Raw genomic sequence first — 16448 nt, 5'->3', positions numbered from 1 at the left:
TTCCGTTCCTCATCCCACCTCTCTTTAGGCAATGTCTTTTCTGCCCTCCTCATTCTATTCTCAAATCTTAGTGTTTTATTTTTGTCTTGCAACTAGTTCCCAAATAGCAAGTGCTTCAAATTGGGTGGGTCTCGGAGGAGGCTCTAACTCGCACAATACTCTTCTCAAACTTTCTAGAATCCTCACATTAAAGGTTCTGTAACACAAGAAAGCTAATGACGCCTCCTTCTCTGTAATTTTACACCATTTAATCCAAATGCATGCCAAGACTCCTCTTGCTTCTATTACCTCGTATGCTGGTGTTACCACGCACGGTGTTGACTCACCTTCCCTAGCGGGAATAAACAAATTTCTCTCAGCACACTTCTTAACGCATTGAAAAATTTCATTTTTACAGACTTTCAATCCATAAATATTAATTCTAAAAACAAAAAAGGAAGTAATTTCAATCCCACAATCCTTTGCCCAAGTCCATGCTCCTAAGTGTTGGTATGGGAGGAATGTGTATTTGTTAGCACATCGAACACAGAATGAGGTGATTGACTTAGGAGCTTGGACTCTCCTTTGTGAAACCACACACTGGATGTTTGGACTGACCATAAGTACGGAGTCTACGGCACCAGTATACCAGGGGACATCTGACTAGATGTTGTGACACTGTCCTGTCCGGTCTAATCAGTCGAAGACTGAAGTTGCCCTGAGGAACCCTCTTAGGAGGTGAAACATGTTGCCTGCGCTTATGCTTCTGGATAAAGAACCTTAATAAAAAACTAAAATATATGAAAAGGATCTTAGATGAAATTTCTGAATTTATATTTTTGTCTGTTGCCTCTGTTTTTTGTATAAATGTCTCTAATACACGGCTAAGGAGCAGCTTTTCTTTAGAGGTGGGCAAATGAGTTTGGTTATGTGGTGGTGACTTCATGTGCTGCAGCATTGGGTTCCTTAGCTGCCATTTATTGTTCAGGAATTACACTGTTTAAGGTGTTTATGTTGTAAAAGGCATGCTGAAGATAAAGTAGTCAGTTCTCAGTACCCCATAGCCCTATGTAGTCTAAATTACATTCAACAGCTACTTTGATTCCACCTCCCCCCATATGCTCAAACTAGAAGTATCCCTCCATCAGTTCTTGAGGTACTGTGAGGTACATTTGGGGACGACTATTTATTTAATTATGCATTAAAACTTGAATGTCTACTATGTCCATTGGCCTGAACCTCGCCAAAATATAATCCGTGCTCCTCTGTAACTCAAAACTGAATTCAGACATGCAGACTTAGCAAGGCCCATGATGATTTCACCGAATCCCTATTTTCACACAGAGTTCCTAACAGAAGTTGTGGGGATAATTATGAACTAAATCTGAGAAAGTAGGGAGAGAATTGTTATGTTCGGGTATTGCCTCTGTAAAGAATGACCTGGACAAGGAGGCAAAACTTCACTATTGTCTTTGAAACAGCTTCAACCACTCTCAGCCCTCTTGGCTAACTACAAGAGGGGACACCATTAAGGACTCATTTAAAGAGAATCTCTTTAGCTCACTGTCTGTCAACCACAATTTGCTGGTACAAGACCAAGATGACCCCTCACCTTTCTCTCAGGGCCTAGTATATCTTTATTCTACCACACACATGGACTAGGGTATGTGTACCCTGCCTTTATCTCCAGTCGCCAGCCCCACGGACTCCAATTTCAGAACCCACTTAAAATGTGTATTCAAAGGTCATAAAGTGTGAAGTATTAAAGATGTATGTGCATACCCCTTGGGATTGTAACCAGTTTGCACAGTGTTTGGTTGGCTAGGGCTTCTCACTGAACTTTTACTTAAATGATGAACAATTTTTCTAACTACATATGTAATCTCAAGGCACTCGGCATTCAAAATTACAATCTGCAATGAAAACCATTATAATATATGTATACTTATCTTCCTTATTTTCACTTCAGTTGCCCCAGACTAGTCCTTCTTGTCCCTATTAACAATGTTGCACATGCATCTTTCACCCTGATAGCAATTTTGCTCAATTTAATTTCTTGCGCCTCCTGCCACTCTCCCCATGGACTGGCCTACTGATACCCGAACCTGCAACTATCCCACTTAAGGTACATTTCTGCATTTCTCAATACTGACTGGAGGTCTTTCTTCACCCTAGAACTACAACCTGTGACTTTTTCTTTATAGTTCAAGCCTAGGCAGCGCATATGCGCTGTCTGCAAGACACTTTGACCCCGCCTCCTGCTTGCCATAGGGTGGCTGCAATGTCTCACTTCTTTGCTGCCTCTTAACAGGTTGCACAGCCGATATATCACTTCCTGTTCTTGGATGAGGAACACCAGCCAAGTGCAGTTTCCTTACACTTTGAATTGTTTATCTGTTGTTAGTCGGACCTCTTTTTTAAATTGTTTCCTGCCTCTCCTCATGTTCTTTTGGTATTTAGAGCTGTAGCATGACAACTTTTATTTTAGCAGTACCACACATGCTTTAGGTGCATACAAAGTGTTGTTTAATATTCTATATTAACAGTTTAATTTGATTTATTATGATTGGCATGTATTTTGTAGAGCCAACGCTGAGACTCGAACTTGGTATCCCAGGTCCAAGGTCAGTAGCTCTATAAGTTATGCAAAAATGGCTACCTTTTTTCATTGTTTTTGCTGATTTCTGAATCCGGCTCTCAAGCTTCTTTTTGTTTGCCTCTGCTCATGAATCAGCACAGCACCCGCTTCAGGGACACTGCGATTTATGTTTACAACGGCATTTGCATTTTACAACACTTTTATTTTATGAGTGCAGCGACCACTTCACAGATGCTGAGTCTGATGTTTTCATTCATTTTTTTTTCAATTAGGAAGAGTTATAGCATGTGCGCTACTGTTTATCTGTCGGTGGCCCTTCAGCGGTGGCCATGGATGGGTGCTACCACTAGCCGCAGAAAATGCTCCGAAGCGAAGGGCAATGATGGCTGCCATGGGTGGTAGTGATTGCGTCCCGCACCAAGAAAGGCGTGTGCCCGCTGTTCTGAACAGCTGCTAAAGCTTGCTCTCCCTCCTCGTTGTCTGTTTCCTCCCTTGGGCTCTGCGGACCACTTAGTGGTGGAGGGAGTGAGGTACAGCTGGGGCTTCTCTGCAGGCCTTTTCCTAATAGGCTGCGTAGACACCCTTTTGGCATATGTTTTTGTTATGGCCTTGCGTTCATGTTATCGGCTCTGTAATTTAAAAAAAAAGTGACTTTAACGGAAAATTAAGTTGAAATGCCTAAGTAGTGTAAAGTATTTTCCCCAGAAATCAAACCAAGATGCTGATTCACTTGTTAATTAATTAACGAGGTTTTACAGCGGAATGTCACTGTAAACTCTATACCATATCTGTGCCCGGTCAGGCGCTCGCAGTCTGACGAGGCCCTTTGAGGTTACTTCCGTGTGTCTTGTTAAATCTGTATTCTTAAGTTTACATTTTATCCTGATGATGGAAGATTTAAAAAAAAAACCTCTGAGGGCTTTTAAAATGTAATTCATGGACGTTTAGAATAATTTGAGTAATTTATGGGGACTTTTGGTTAACACAGTAATTACTTTGCTGGTCTGCATTAATAAACACCTTGTCCCACAAGCGCTTACAGTTTGTCACAGAATTATGGAAAATAATGGCCTAGTACATAAAATGTGCACTTTATAGAAATATGGGATGCATTAGTTTAACTCGGCTGATGCTGGAGTCTGTGTTGCCCATGGGTCTGTCAGCTCAGCTTCCATTGTTATTAACATCTGGAGCTGTGTACTCGCCAGTGCCAAACCTTTCATCTTTTGCTGTCTTTCCCTCGTAGAACGCAGTTAGAGTTTTATTTTGATTTTTTAAAAGACCATGCACACCACAATGTTTTTATGAAAGAAAATGCTCGCCCACCTGTTTGTTTGGTGCATACTTTTTTCATGTACTTTTACTCTAAAAAATGCAAGTGGAGGAGTCGTATTTAAAAGGGGCTTTACTGTTCCTTGTTCAGAAACCAATTGAAAGTCAAATGTTACTTATTTCCCAGGTGCACGTAAACCACAGTGAACCTAATTTTAAAGCAGTCAGGCACGGCCCATCCTTTATGGCGGAGGGGCCACGCCCCCGCCTTTTGCCACTCATGAAGAGTGCCGGTCAGGCTGAACAAAGGTCAGCCTGACAGACACTCTTCATGTTCAGGTCAGGCAGACAGGAGCAGACATGTGCGATTTGCGCAGACTCCTGGCTGCCTGAGCTGAACTTTGCTGGGCTGAAGAGGTCACAGTTCCTGTGGGCGTGACCTCCTCGGCTCAGCAAAGGTACCTCAAGGGCCTCCCCTGTGTGACGAGGGAAGCGTCACCCATTGACTTCCACTTGGGTGCTTCAGGTTTAAGCCAGTGTCAATCAGCGACACCTCATCACAGAGTGGGGTGGGGTCAGCAGTCTCACTGACCCCATCCCACTCTGTGATGAAATTGGGACTGCTGCATTCCCTCATTGGCTGACAACTGCTGCCTTCCCTCATTGGCTGACCTAAGTAAGGCAGCAGTCCCAACCCTCCTGGGACCTCCGAGGCTGAATGTAAGTGTGTGTGTGTGTAATCTTTTTAAATGAATGTTTGGTGCGTGCGTGCATGTTTGAATGTTAATGAGTGTTGTTAATGGATGTGCGTGTGTGTGTGTGAGTGTAAAAGAATGAGTGTGAGTGTGTTTCCCGCCCGCCCCCTCCCTCCTAAAACTGCCGGCTGCCACTGAAAGTAGTGATACTACAAGGTAGTGCATTTGCCATAGAACCCTGTGTGCAAACCTGCAAAGAATTTGTTCAAATCTTGGTAAACCTAGCTGAATGAGTTTTCTGTTCACCCAAGGTCGATGTAATAAGATTCGTATGGATTGCATTTTCAAGCCTTGACTCTTTGACAACAAATAATTTTTAAAAAACTGTGACAGTGCATCAGCTGCTTCGCTGTAAACTGCGAGGGGTACTTGTGTGACCCAGTACATTACCACCACCCACAGGTGTCTCTAGCAAGGTACATCAACCTTTCATCTCTGTTACCACTGTAACTCATTGCTGTCATCTTTCTTCCAATTGAAATCTCTACCGCTTGTAAATATCTCTAATCCACATACCCCTTGAATGTGGCTCTCTTTATCATGGCACACCAAACTCACAACTCCTTCTCACTACAAGCCAATCACTTCTCAATGCCTACTCTGCCATCTACACATCTCTTATGTACATCATCACCTACAGATATATCTTATGTACCCATTTACTGTCACATTCCCTTCCATCAAAAAGCTCTACCTCCTATAGGTCTCTCTCATCCCGGCCACCCTCTGAAAATATCACTCCCAACTCCTTTATCACTACTTCAGTGGCAGCCAGTAATTTTAGGAGGGAGGGGGCGGGTAGGAAGCACACTCACACTCATTCATTTACACACGGACGCACGCACATTCATTCCCAACACACATCAACATTCAAACATACACGCACACACCAAACATTCATTTAAAACACACACACACACTTACCTTCATCTCAGAGGGTCCAGGAGGTCAGCCAAAGAGGGAAGGCAGCAGCCCCAACTTCACCACAGAGTGGGATGGGGTCAGTGAGACTTCTGACCCCATCCCACTCTGTGATGAAGTATCACTAATTGACACTCGCCCTGGGCGCTTCAGGGCTTAAACCTGAAGCGCCCAGGTCAGAGTGAATGGGTGACGCTTCCCCTCGTCATCGAGGGGGAGAGCCTCGAGGTACCTGTGCTGAGCTGAGAAGGCCATGGCCATAGAAGCTGTGACCTATTCAGCCCAGCAAAGTTCAGCTCAGGCAGCCAGGAGTCTGCGCAAATCATGCATGTCACCTGGCTGCCTGAGCTGAACATGAAGAGTGTCTGTCAGGCTGACCTTTGCTCAGCCTGACAGCCACTCTTCATGAAGAGCAAAAGGTGGTGGGGCGTGGCCCCTCCACCCTAAAGGACGGGCCGCAGCTGCACTACTTGCCAATAATTGTGAGGATGCTTCACAACCTGCAGCCTTTTCATTTTGCACATGCATCCCTATCTATTCACCACGCCCCATAATTCCACTACACAAATACACCACACAGCACACAGTTCCACACCATACAATTCCAGAACTAAAAATTCATTTCTAGTCCACACCACAAACATCCACTCCACTCCAAACAAAAGCGAATAGGTAAAAGACATTGTCATTTACAACACCAATCGCTCAAGCTCTCGCAAATGCGAGACCTATTGCATTGCAAATGCTTGTTTACTTACCTGATTAGTCTGTAGATAGTCCTCACTTTTCAAATTTAGCTATCTCATCTTTCTACCTATATTTGTCAAGTGTGTCCAGTGCCACAGGTTGCTGTGCCATCAGAAAACATGTGAACACACCTTGTTAATGATCTTGTTTTTGATTTCTCATTATATCTTGCAAATACAGTTTAAGGCTTCAGAAAATTCTAAGCTTGCACGCATCATGTCTATAATGGCAAAAGAAAACAAACCAGTTGCACAGCATCTGCAAGTCTACATGACATATCCTCTGGTGAACAGATAGACCAACCTCTTGTAAGCAATGCCATTATCATCAGGCTCTTTCTGCAGCTTTACATACTGATTTGTTCTTGCCAAGGGCTGGAGAGAAACTAGGGCCTCATTACGACTTTGGCAGTCCCAGGACCGCCATGTTGGCAGTGGCGGTTGCACCGCCAACAAGCTGGCAGAGAAGACCACCATATCATGACCATGGTGGTATTCCCAACAGAATATAGCCAAAGCACCGCTGGCACCACCAGTGCGGTCTAGCCACCACTGACGACGATAGACACCTGCAGGCCAGCAGAGACCATGTTTGCACAGGACAGATTACAAGCGTTAGAAATGGGGTCTCTAGTTGGGAGTCGGTTTACACCCTGTCCAAGTAGGGACCCTTATTCTAGTCAGGATAAGGGAGATACCTGCTCAGATAACCCTGCTCACCCCCTTGGTAGCTTGGTTCGAGCAGTCAGGCTTATCTCAGAAGCAATGTGTAAAACATTTGCACATAACACACAGTAGCACAGTGAACCCACTACAAAATAACAATACACCAGTTTTAGACAAATAGCCAATTTTTATCTATGTAAAACAAGACCAAAACGATAAAAATCCATCAAACAGTAGTAAAGATATGAATTTTGAAAGATTTAACTTAAAGATAAAGTTCCTTGAAGTCCGTAGCTCCACCTGGGGCTATCATGGCGTCGTGATCAACAAAAACAACAGTTCAGGTTGGCCGTGGCATCGCGGGTCAGCTATGGTGTCGGGAAGACCCACAAGCAGTTCCTTGGAATTGCAGGGCGTCGTGATCCTTGCGGTGAGCTCCAGAGAGCGGTGTCGCTGAATTCACGGTGTTGGTTCTGGAGTCAGCTGCGGGAGTCTTTGGGCCCTTGAAGTCACATGCGTTGCAGATTGAACTCTGGGCTGATGAAGTCAGGAACGCTGGCGTGGATGGCGTCGGGGCTGCGGTGCGAAGTGGGACGATGCGAAGTGCAGTGCTCACAGGTCACAGGGCAGGTAGCGGCTCGGTGATGGCATCCAGCGGCGTCGGTGTGAAGCGGAGCGGTGCGACGAGTGGTGTCACCAGGTCACGGTGCAGGCAGCGGCGTCGTTGTTACTGAAGCGCTGCCATCAGTAGGCCCAAGACGGCGGTGCATGATGGGGTGGTGCTACGTGACCCTCACGAGCGGTATCCACAGGCTACGGTGCAGGCAGGGATGCCTGGTGACGACACTGGTGTCAGTGGTTCTGGTGTCGGTGGCCCGGGGCTGCAGTGCATGACGGGACGGTGCTTCGTGTACTTCACAAGCGGTGTCCACAGGCCACAGTGCAGGTAACAGCATCGTGAGGGATGTCCAGGCTGTGGTGTGAGCAGGCGATGCCAGAGTGCGGGGCCCACATGTCATGGTACGAGCAGTGGCTCAGTAAAGTTATCTGATGACGGCATTGGTCAGACCAGGGTAGTGGTGCGAACTAGGGCAATGTGACTCCGTGTGGTGTCGGAAGGTCATGGTGCACGCTAGCGGCATCGTTGATGGCATCGCAATCAATCAATCAATCAGTCGCATTTATAAAGCGCGCCACTCATCCGTAAGGGTCTCAAGGCGCTTCGGGGGGGGGCGGGGTCAATGCTCGAAGAGCCAGGTCTTGAGCTGCCTTCTGAAGTGAAGGTGGTCTTGTATGGCGCGAAGGTGGCTGGGAAGGGAGTTCCAGGTGTTCGCTGCTAGGTAGGAGAAGGACCTGCCTCCGGCGGTGGCTTTGCGAATGCGGGGTACGGCTGCCAGGGCTTGTCCGGTCGAGCGTAGGGTGCGAGGAGGAGTGTAGAAGGAGACGCGGTGGTTGATGAGTTCTGGTCCGCGGTTGTGCAGGGCTTTGTGTGCGTGGGTGAGGAGTCTGAAGGTTATCCTCTTGTTGACTGGGAGCCAGTGGAGTTTCTTCAGGTGACCGGAGATGTGGTGGTGGCGGGGTATGTTCAGGATGAGTCGTGCGGCAGCGTTCTGGATTCGTTGAAGTTTCCTCTGCAGCTTGATGGTGATGCCGGCGTACAGGGCGTTCCCATAGTCCAAGCGACTGGTGAAGAGGGCGTGGGTGACGGTCTTCCTGGTGTCGGTGGGGATCCAGCGGAAGATCTTGCGGAGCATGCGGAGGGTGTTGAAGTATGCTGAAGTCACCGAGTTGACCTGTCTGGTCATGGAGAGGGAAGAGTCCAGGATGAAACCGAGGTTGCGTGCGTGGTCGGTGGGTTGGGGAGTGCTGCCTAGGGCGGGAGGCCACCAGGAGTCATCCCAGGCGGTTGGTGTCGGGCCGAGGATGAGGACCTCCGTTTTCTCTGTATTCAGTTTAAGCCGGCTGTCTGTCATCCAGTTCGCTACTTCCTTCATGCCTTCGTGTAGTCTGGTTCTTGCTGAGGTGGGGTTGTTGGTGAGGGATAGGATGAGCTGGGTGTCGTCTGCGTAGGATATGAGGTCGAGTCCGTGTTTGCGTGCGATGTTCGCCAGGGGGGTCATGTAGATGTTGAAGAGGGTGGGGCTGAGGGAGGATCCCTGGGGGACGCCGCAGATGATCTCCGTAGCCGTGGATCTGAAGGGGGGGAGGCGGACTCTCTGAGTTCTTCCGGAGAGGAAGGAGGTGATCCATTCCAGGGCCTTGCCTCTGATGCCGGCGTTGCTTAGGCGACGTATCAGGGTGCGGTGGCAGACCGTGTTGAATGCTGCAGAGAGGTCCAGGAGTATGAGGGCCACGGTTTCTCCTTTGTCGGTCAGGGATCTGATGTCGTCCGTGGCTGCGATGAGGGCGGTCTTGGTGCTGTGGTTAGCTCTGAAGCCGAACTGTGAGGGGTCGAGTGAGTCGTTGGTTTCCAGGGCGGTGGTGAGTTGAGCGTTGACAATTTTCTCGATCACTTTGGCGGGGAACGGTAGGAGCGAGATGGGCCGGAAGTTTTTGAGTTCGGTGGGGTCTGCTGTTGGTTTCTTTAGGAGGGCGTTCAGTTCGGCGTGCTTCCAGTTCTCCGGGAAGGTGGCGGTGGAAAAAGATGTGTTCATGACGTCTCGGAGGTGGGGTGCGATGATGTTGTCGGCTTTGTTAAAGATGTGGTGCGGGCAGGGGTCGGATGGTGATCCTGAGTGGATGGAGTTCATGACGCGGGTGGTTTCCTCAGTGGAGGTTGGGTTCCAGGTGTGGATGGTGGTGTTGTCGGTGGCGGGTTCCAGTGGAGGGTTCGTGTTGGTTGTGGTGAAGCTGTTGTAGATGTCGGTGATCTTGTGGTGGAAGAAGGCTGCGAGGGAGTCGCAGAGGTCCTGTGAGGGAGGGATGGAGTTGTTTTTGGCGTCGGGGTTGGAGAGCTCTTTGACGATGCCAAATAGTTCCTTGCTGTTGTGGGCGTTGCTGTCTAGTCTGTTCTGGAAGGCTGATTTTCGTGCTGCGCGGAGGAGTTGGTGGTGTTTGCGGGTGGCGTTTTTGAGAGCAGACATGTTTTCGTCGGTCTGGTTGAGGCGCCAAGTCTTCTCGAGGGTGCAGCATTCTTTTTTGGAGTCTTTGAGGTCGGGGGTGAACCAGGAATTTTTCTTGTGGCTGTTTCTGTTTGCTTGGGTCTTCAGGGGGGCCAGGAGGTTGGCGCAGTCTGAGATCTAGCTCGTGAGGTTGTTGGCGGCTTCGTTGGGGTCTGTAGTGCTGGTGGGTGGGTTCTGAGAGAGGGTCGATGTGAGTTGTTCCGAGGAGATTCTGTTCCACTGTCTTCTTGGTGGCTGTTGGGCGTGGTGGTGTACGTTGGTTTTCTTGAAGCTGAAGTGGACACAGCTGTGGTCTGTCCAGGAGAGTACGGTGGTGTGGCTGAAAGAGATGTGTTTGCTGGAGGAGAAGATGGGGTCCAGCGTGTGTCCGGCGTAGTGGGTGGGGGTGTTGACTAGTTGTTTCAGTCCCAGGTTGGCGAGGTTGTCCAGTAAGGCGGTGGTGTTGTTGTCGGTGCGATTCTCCAGGTGGAAGTTGAGGTCCCCTAGGAGGATGTAGTTGGTGGACGGGAGTGCGTGTGGGCTGATGAAGTCTGCGATGTCTTCGCTGAACTTTGTGCGTGGTCCCGGTGGTCTGTATATGAGGGTGCCTCTGAGAGTGGTCTTGGGGTCGCTGTTGATTGAGAAGTGGAGGTGCTCGGCGTCGGGCAATGAGTTGTCGGTGTAGGTTGAGATGCGGATGGAGCTCTTGTGGGCGATGGCGATGCCTCCTCCGGTGCGGTTGGTACGGTCTTTCCTGATGATTTTGTAGCCGTCGGGGATGGCTATGGCGATGTCGGGTGCCGAGGAGGGGTTCATCCAGGTCTCGGTGAGGAAGGCGATGTCCGGGTTTGTAGAGTCGATGAGGTTCCACAGTTCGATGGCGTGCCTGTGGACGGATCTGGTGTTGACCAGGATGCATTCGAGGTTGTTTCCGGGCGAGTCGTTCCTGTTGGGTGTGGTGTGAGTTCGTAGGCAGGTGAAATGGCAGTTGCGGCAGGTGAAGGGTCCGTGGGTCCGCTTCGGGGTGGCGCGGCAGCAGCCCGGCGTGCGGCCGGGGTTGAGAGCGGTGAGGAAGGTGGAGTTGTGGGTCAGGCGGGGGAGGTGGGGGTCACGGGGGCCAGGGGTTGTGGCGCTAGGCGCGGTCCAGGCGCGGACGGGCGCAGACGGGCTTGCCTTAGGCGCGCCTTCGGCGCGCCAGCGGCGTGTCCGCTGCGCGGCCTCGCAGCGGCCGCCATTTAAGGGTAGCCGGGGAGGAGGGGGTCAGCTGGGAGGCGGGAGGCGGGGGAAACTGGAGGCGGGAAAAGAGCGGCGAGGAGGCCTGGAGGCCTGGGGAAAGAAAACGCGGCAAAAGGCGGCGAAGCAGCGGCGGTAAAAGAACGGCGAGAGGCCAAGAAAAAAACTCTAAAGGGAGGGGCTGAGAAGAGAAGAGGGAGGACGGCGGGGGTGGGGGCACACGGCACTCAGGGGCACTCAGGGGCACACGCACGGGATACACGGGGAAAAAGAGGAATCCAGTCAGTCCGTCACACAGGCACTCGGGGGTACACGGGCAAAGAAGGGCACACTCGCACACACTCACAGGAGGAGAACGGAGAGGAGGGCAGTCAGGGACTGGTGGCGCTGTGTGAGCAGGGGAGCGACCTACCCGAGGGTCAGTGGTCGCAATGGTTTTTCTTCTTGAAAAGCACAAAACACAAATTTCCCAGTGCTGTAGGTCAAGGAAAATTAAGTCTTTGGTGTCCCTGAGGCTTCCAACAGGTGGCAAACTCTACTCCAAGCTCTTGGAGAACTTTCTCAAGCAGGATACACAGCAAGTTCACCCTTTGCACCCTTTTCAGGCAGAAGCAGCAACTGCAGGCCAATTCAACAAAGCAACACACCAAAGGGACAATACTCCTCCTCCAGCTCTTCTCTTTGGCAGAAGTTCCTCTTGATTCCAGAAAAATTCTAAAAGTCTGGGGTTTTGGGTCCAATACTTATACCCCTTTCTGCCTTTGAAGTTAGAAAACTTCAAAGCAAAGTCTCAAGTGTTTGTAAGATCCTCCCTTGTCCAGGTCAGGCCCCAGACACACACCAGGGGGTTAGAGACTGCATTATGTGAGGGCAGGCACAGTCCTTCAGGTGTAAGAGACCACTCCTCTCCTCCCTCCCAGCACAGATGGCTCATCAGGATATGCAGGTTACACCCCAGCTCCCTTTGTGCCACTGTTAGAGAGAGGTGCAAACAGCCCAACTGTCAAACTGACCCAGACAGCCAATCCACACATAGGCAGGGTCACAGAATGGTTTAAGCAAGAAAATGCCTACTTTCTAAAAGTGGCAATTTCAAACTAACAATCTAAAAACCAACTTCACTAAAAGATGTATCTTTAATTGTGAGATCAGAGACCAAAACTCCACATTTCTATCTGCTCCCAAAGGAATTCTGCACTTTAATATTATTTCATGGCAGACCCCATGTTACCCCATGAGAGATAGGCCCTGCATAGTGAAAACTGAATTTGGCAGTATTTCACTGTTAGGACATATAAAACACATTAGTATATGCCCTACCTTAAACATACACTGCACCCTGCCCCTGGGGCTACCTAGGGCCTACCTTACATGTATGAAAGGGGAAGGTTTAGGCCTGGCATGTGGGTACACTTACCAAGTCGAATTGGAAGTTTACAACTGCACACACAGACACTCAGTGGCAGGTTTTCGCTATGGTTACAGGGCTACTAATATGGGTGGCACAACCAGTGCTCCAGGCCCTCTAGAAGCATTTGATTTACAGGCCCTGGGCACCCCTAGTGCACTTTATTAAGGACTTACTAGTAACTAAAATATGGCAATCATGAAAAACCCCATCACAAATGCAATTTACACAGACATCATATGCACTTTGGCACTGGATAGCAGTGGTAAAGTGCCCAAAGTCCGAAAGCCAACAAAAACAAGTCAGAAAGCATAGGAGGAAGGAGGCAAAATGCTTTGGGATGACCCTGCAAAAAGGGCCATTGGCAACAATGAGGTTGCACACCTCTAAGGTTTCCGCCGCGGTCACACCACCAGGCGGAAAACCGAGGCGGAAACCAACTGCATAAAAGGAGACACCTTCAGGAAGCCATACTCATCCAGAGCCGCCATGGAACCAGAACTACACGTCTTCCTGCTGCTCCTGCTCGCACAAAGACTTATGAATCAATGCCGAAGACGACAACAGCAACTGTAAGTACACACACTTACCTGTCACTGTTGTAAATTGCAAAAGTACATACGCACACAGCATACCAATTGGGAATGGTTAGCAAGGGAGACACACATAGGTAACCTGACACCTACACTCACACTGACAGACAGCTGCATACACACACGCACATACACAGTACACACACTACGGCTATCACACACACACACGTCAGAAACGCACACCTACCCCCAGAAACCCTGCACCAGCACAGTCACACACAACAACACACAACACCACAAACCGACACTACTACACCACAACACCCTCAATGCATTGGCAAGCACCCACAATACCACAATAGACACTACCTTTTAATAAATCACACATACAACACTCAGTACCACCAACAGGGAACGAACACACGCAATCGTACAACCATACAACGCAGCATTCGACATATCCAGCAAAGACACATCACAAACTATCAGATATACCATTCACCAAACGCGCACACACACACACACAGTCAAAGCACACAAAGCCACACAATACTACAACAAACACATATCAACCCACACAGCACTTAATACCATGACAACAAAATGTCCCCAACATACACATGCCCATCACGCAACACACACCCATCACTGGGGGACAAATGCACTGTGCACAACCTCACATGCCGCCCAGACAAAACAGATAGCACAAGCACCACTTACACACAAATACTCACACACAATGTAAGCCATTTTCAAATATGCCCTAAGTGAAGAAATCCAGGACAAATATGTAACATCAAAACCAACAACTGGTTGGTCCACATATATATAAAAATTTGGAACTAAATAATGATGTCCAAGGACATAGGCCAGTCCAATTTTAAATAGTGTAACATGCACTTGCTACACGTCTTTGTGCCCTGAACTTGACTCCTGACTGCCATGTAACGTCCACAGGTAGGGGCTTCAAGGGGGCAGGCAGGCACCTCAGGGATGGGGGGTAGGCGGGGGAATGGTTTGGGCTTTGGCTTGGGAGGTGGCCCTTTGGGATTGGGCTTGGGGGGCTTAGGGAAGGCTTAGGGGAGGGTTGGGTTCTCTTGAGAGGGGAAGACGTCTTGGTGGGGGAGGGGCATGGGTACCTGCAGTGGGGCTAGGGGAGGCCTTGGAGGTGGAAGGGATGGGCCTGGGGAGGGAAACAGAGCATTTAGGGGTGTCGTGGAGGGACAAGGAGTAGGGAAAAGGTCAAAACATGAAAGGAACACTTTTTTGGACACACGGGGATGATGATCAGAAGGGGGTTTGCGAGTGGAGGTTGAGGGAGTGGTTGTTTGACATGTTGTGGTTTTCGTGGGTGCATGTGTGTGAGAGGTATGCTTGTGAGTGATGGGTGTCTGTTGGGTGGATGAGTGAGGGTCTTTATGTGTACGGGACTGAGGGAGGGGCGGAGGTGCTGAGGGATGCCGTGGTCTGTTGGGGTGGTGACTGCAGGTATGGCAGATGTGCTGCATGTAGGAGTGTCAGTGGTTGTGATGTCTGTGGGTAAGAGGTGTAGTGGCTGGATCTGTGAATGCTGGTGTGGTGTTTTCAGGTGTGTCACTTGTTGTGTCTGTGATGCTGGGGTTGTTAGGGCAGGTTGTGACTGTTTATGTGTGTGCTGGTGTATGTTGCTTGTGTGCATGCCGGTGGTGTGTCTTGTGGTGCTTGTGTTTGTCTGAGCTACCCTTGGATGTTGAGGTAGGTGCATGCTTGTCTGTCTGTGTGCTCTGGCATGGTTGGGGAAGAGGGGTTTGAGATTGGGAAGAGCAAGGTGGAAGTAGGGCGGAAGACAAAGGGTATCTGGCTGCCATCAATGTGGTCTCTGTAGGCCAGCCAGTGCACTGTGAATGCCCTCCAGGAACGCATTACTCTGTTGGACCTGAGTAGCCAGTCCCTGGATGTCAGTCATGATAGTCGAATGACCCACAGAGATTGACATCAGGAGGTCAGTAGCCTCCTGAGTGAGGGCAGCAGGGCTGACAGGGGCAGAGGTGCCTGCAACAAAGGAGATGCCCACCCTCTTGTGAGCGGGCACGGGCAACTGGTTGGGCAGCCACAGGGAGGGCGGTGGTGGTAAGGGGGGTGGTAGACAGAGATGGTGCTGGGTTGGTCTCAGATGGGTCCGATACCACCAGGGAGTGTCGAGTGGAGGAGGATTCCAACGATGAAGAAGTTTAACCTGTCTCACCTGTGGCACTCTCCTCGCCCTCTGGGCCAGTTTGTCCCTCAGTGTCTGTGGTCTCTGCACTCTGGGTCTCGTGGCCGGCAGCTTCCCCTACTTGGCTGTGCCCAGTCTCCTTCGTTTGCCGATGCTGATGCACAGAAAGAGAGAGAGAGAGTCATCACATTCTTCACACACACATACATTCTAACATTCACAACAGTAACAAAACATCTTTGTCAAATAAAGCCCCAGATAGAAATCATTCACTGCCCACATCCTGTCACATCATATTTCCAACTTTCCCATATGAACACAGTCTCACCTACAGCATATCCCAACCATTTGACTACTACATTACCATCCCATCAATTCAGCTGCAACTCAAATGCATCATCCACATGGGATTGGCTACATCTCAAATCCATCCCCATACAGATCATCACTGTCCATTATCAAATCAGTCTAAGTATATGCAGTTGACTGATAACACAATATTATACCTACCCCTACCCCACACCTGCCCAGTCCATTGCCACTAGTCATATACCATTAAAGTAATCTCATCTCACTTTAAATACAACACAGCATGTTGATTTCTAATCACATGCCTAATTGATCATTCTGTACACAACTCATACAACGGCAAACACCTCAGATGAAGACACTACATGTGGCATTCCCATACAATGTGAATCACGAAATGACATAGCATGTCATTGAAACATCTATCTAAATACTAGGAATATATACTTTAGTAGTTTCTGTACCCACTAACCAAACAATGTGCATGAAGGGCTCATAGCATCCCACTATACGTGCTGATTAGAAACCTTTACATGACAACATCTGAACACCTACATCACTAACAACTGTCCAGACCTGTGAATCCTACTACCTTTGTCTAGAACTAACACACAAATTATTACTAATGTACCCATGAATGACAGATACACCTGGAGTCAAGCAAAGTGAATGGCAACATATCCCACAACACTAATAGGTGTATGTGAAATGTGACACCTGTTGCACCATTTA

This window comes from Pleurodeles waltl, chromosome 1_2, assembly GCF_031143425.1.
Source record: "Pleurodeles waltl isolate 20211129_DDA chromosome 1_2, aPleWal1.hap1.20221129, whole genome shotgun sequence".
NCBI classification, from domain to species: Eukaryota; Metazoa; Chordata; class Amphibia; order Caudata; family Salamandridae; genus Pleurodeles; species Pleurodeles waltl.
The sequence above is the reverse complement of the archived record's forward strand: the minus strand, read 5'-3'. Positions refer to the sequence as shown.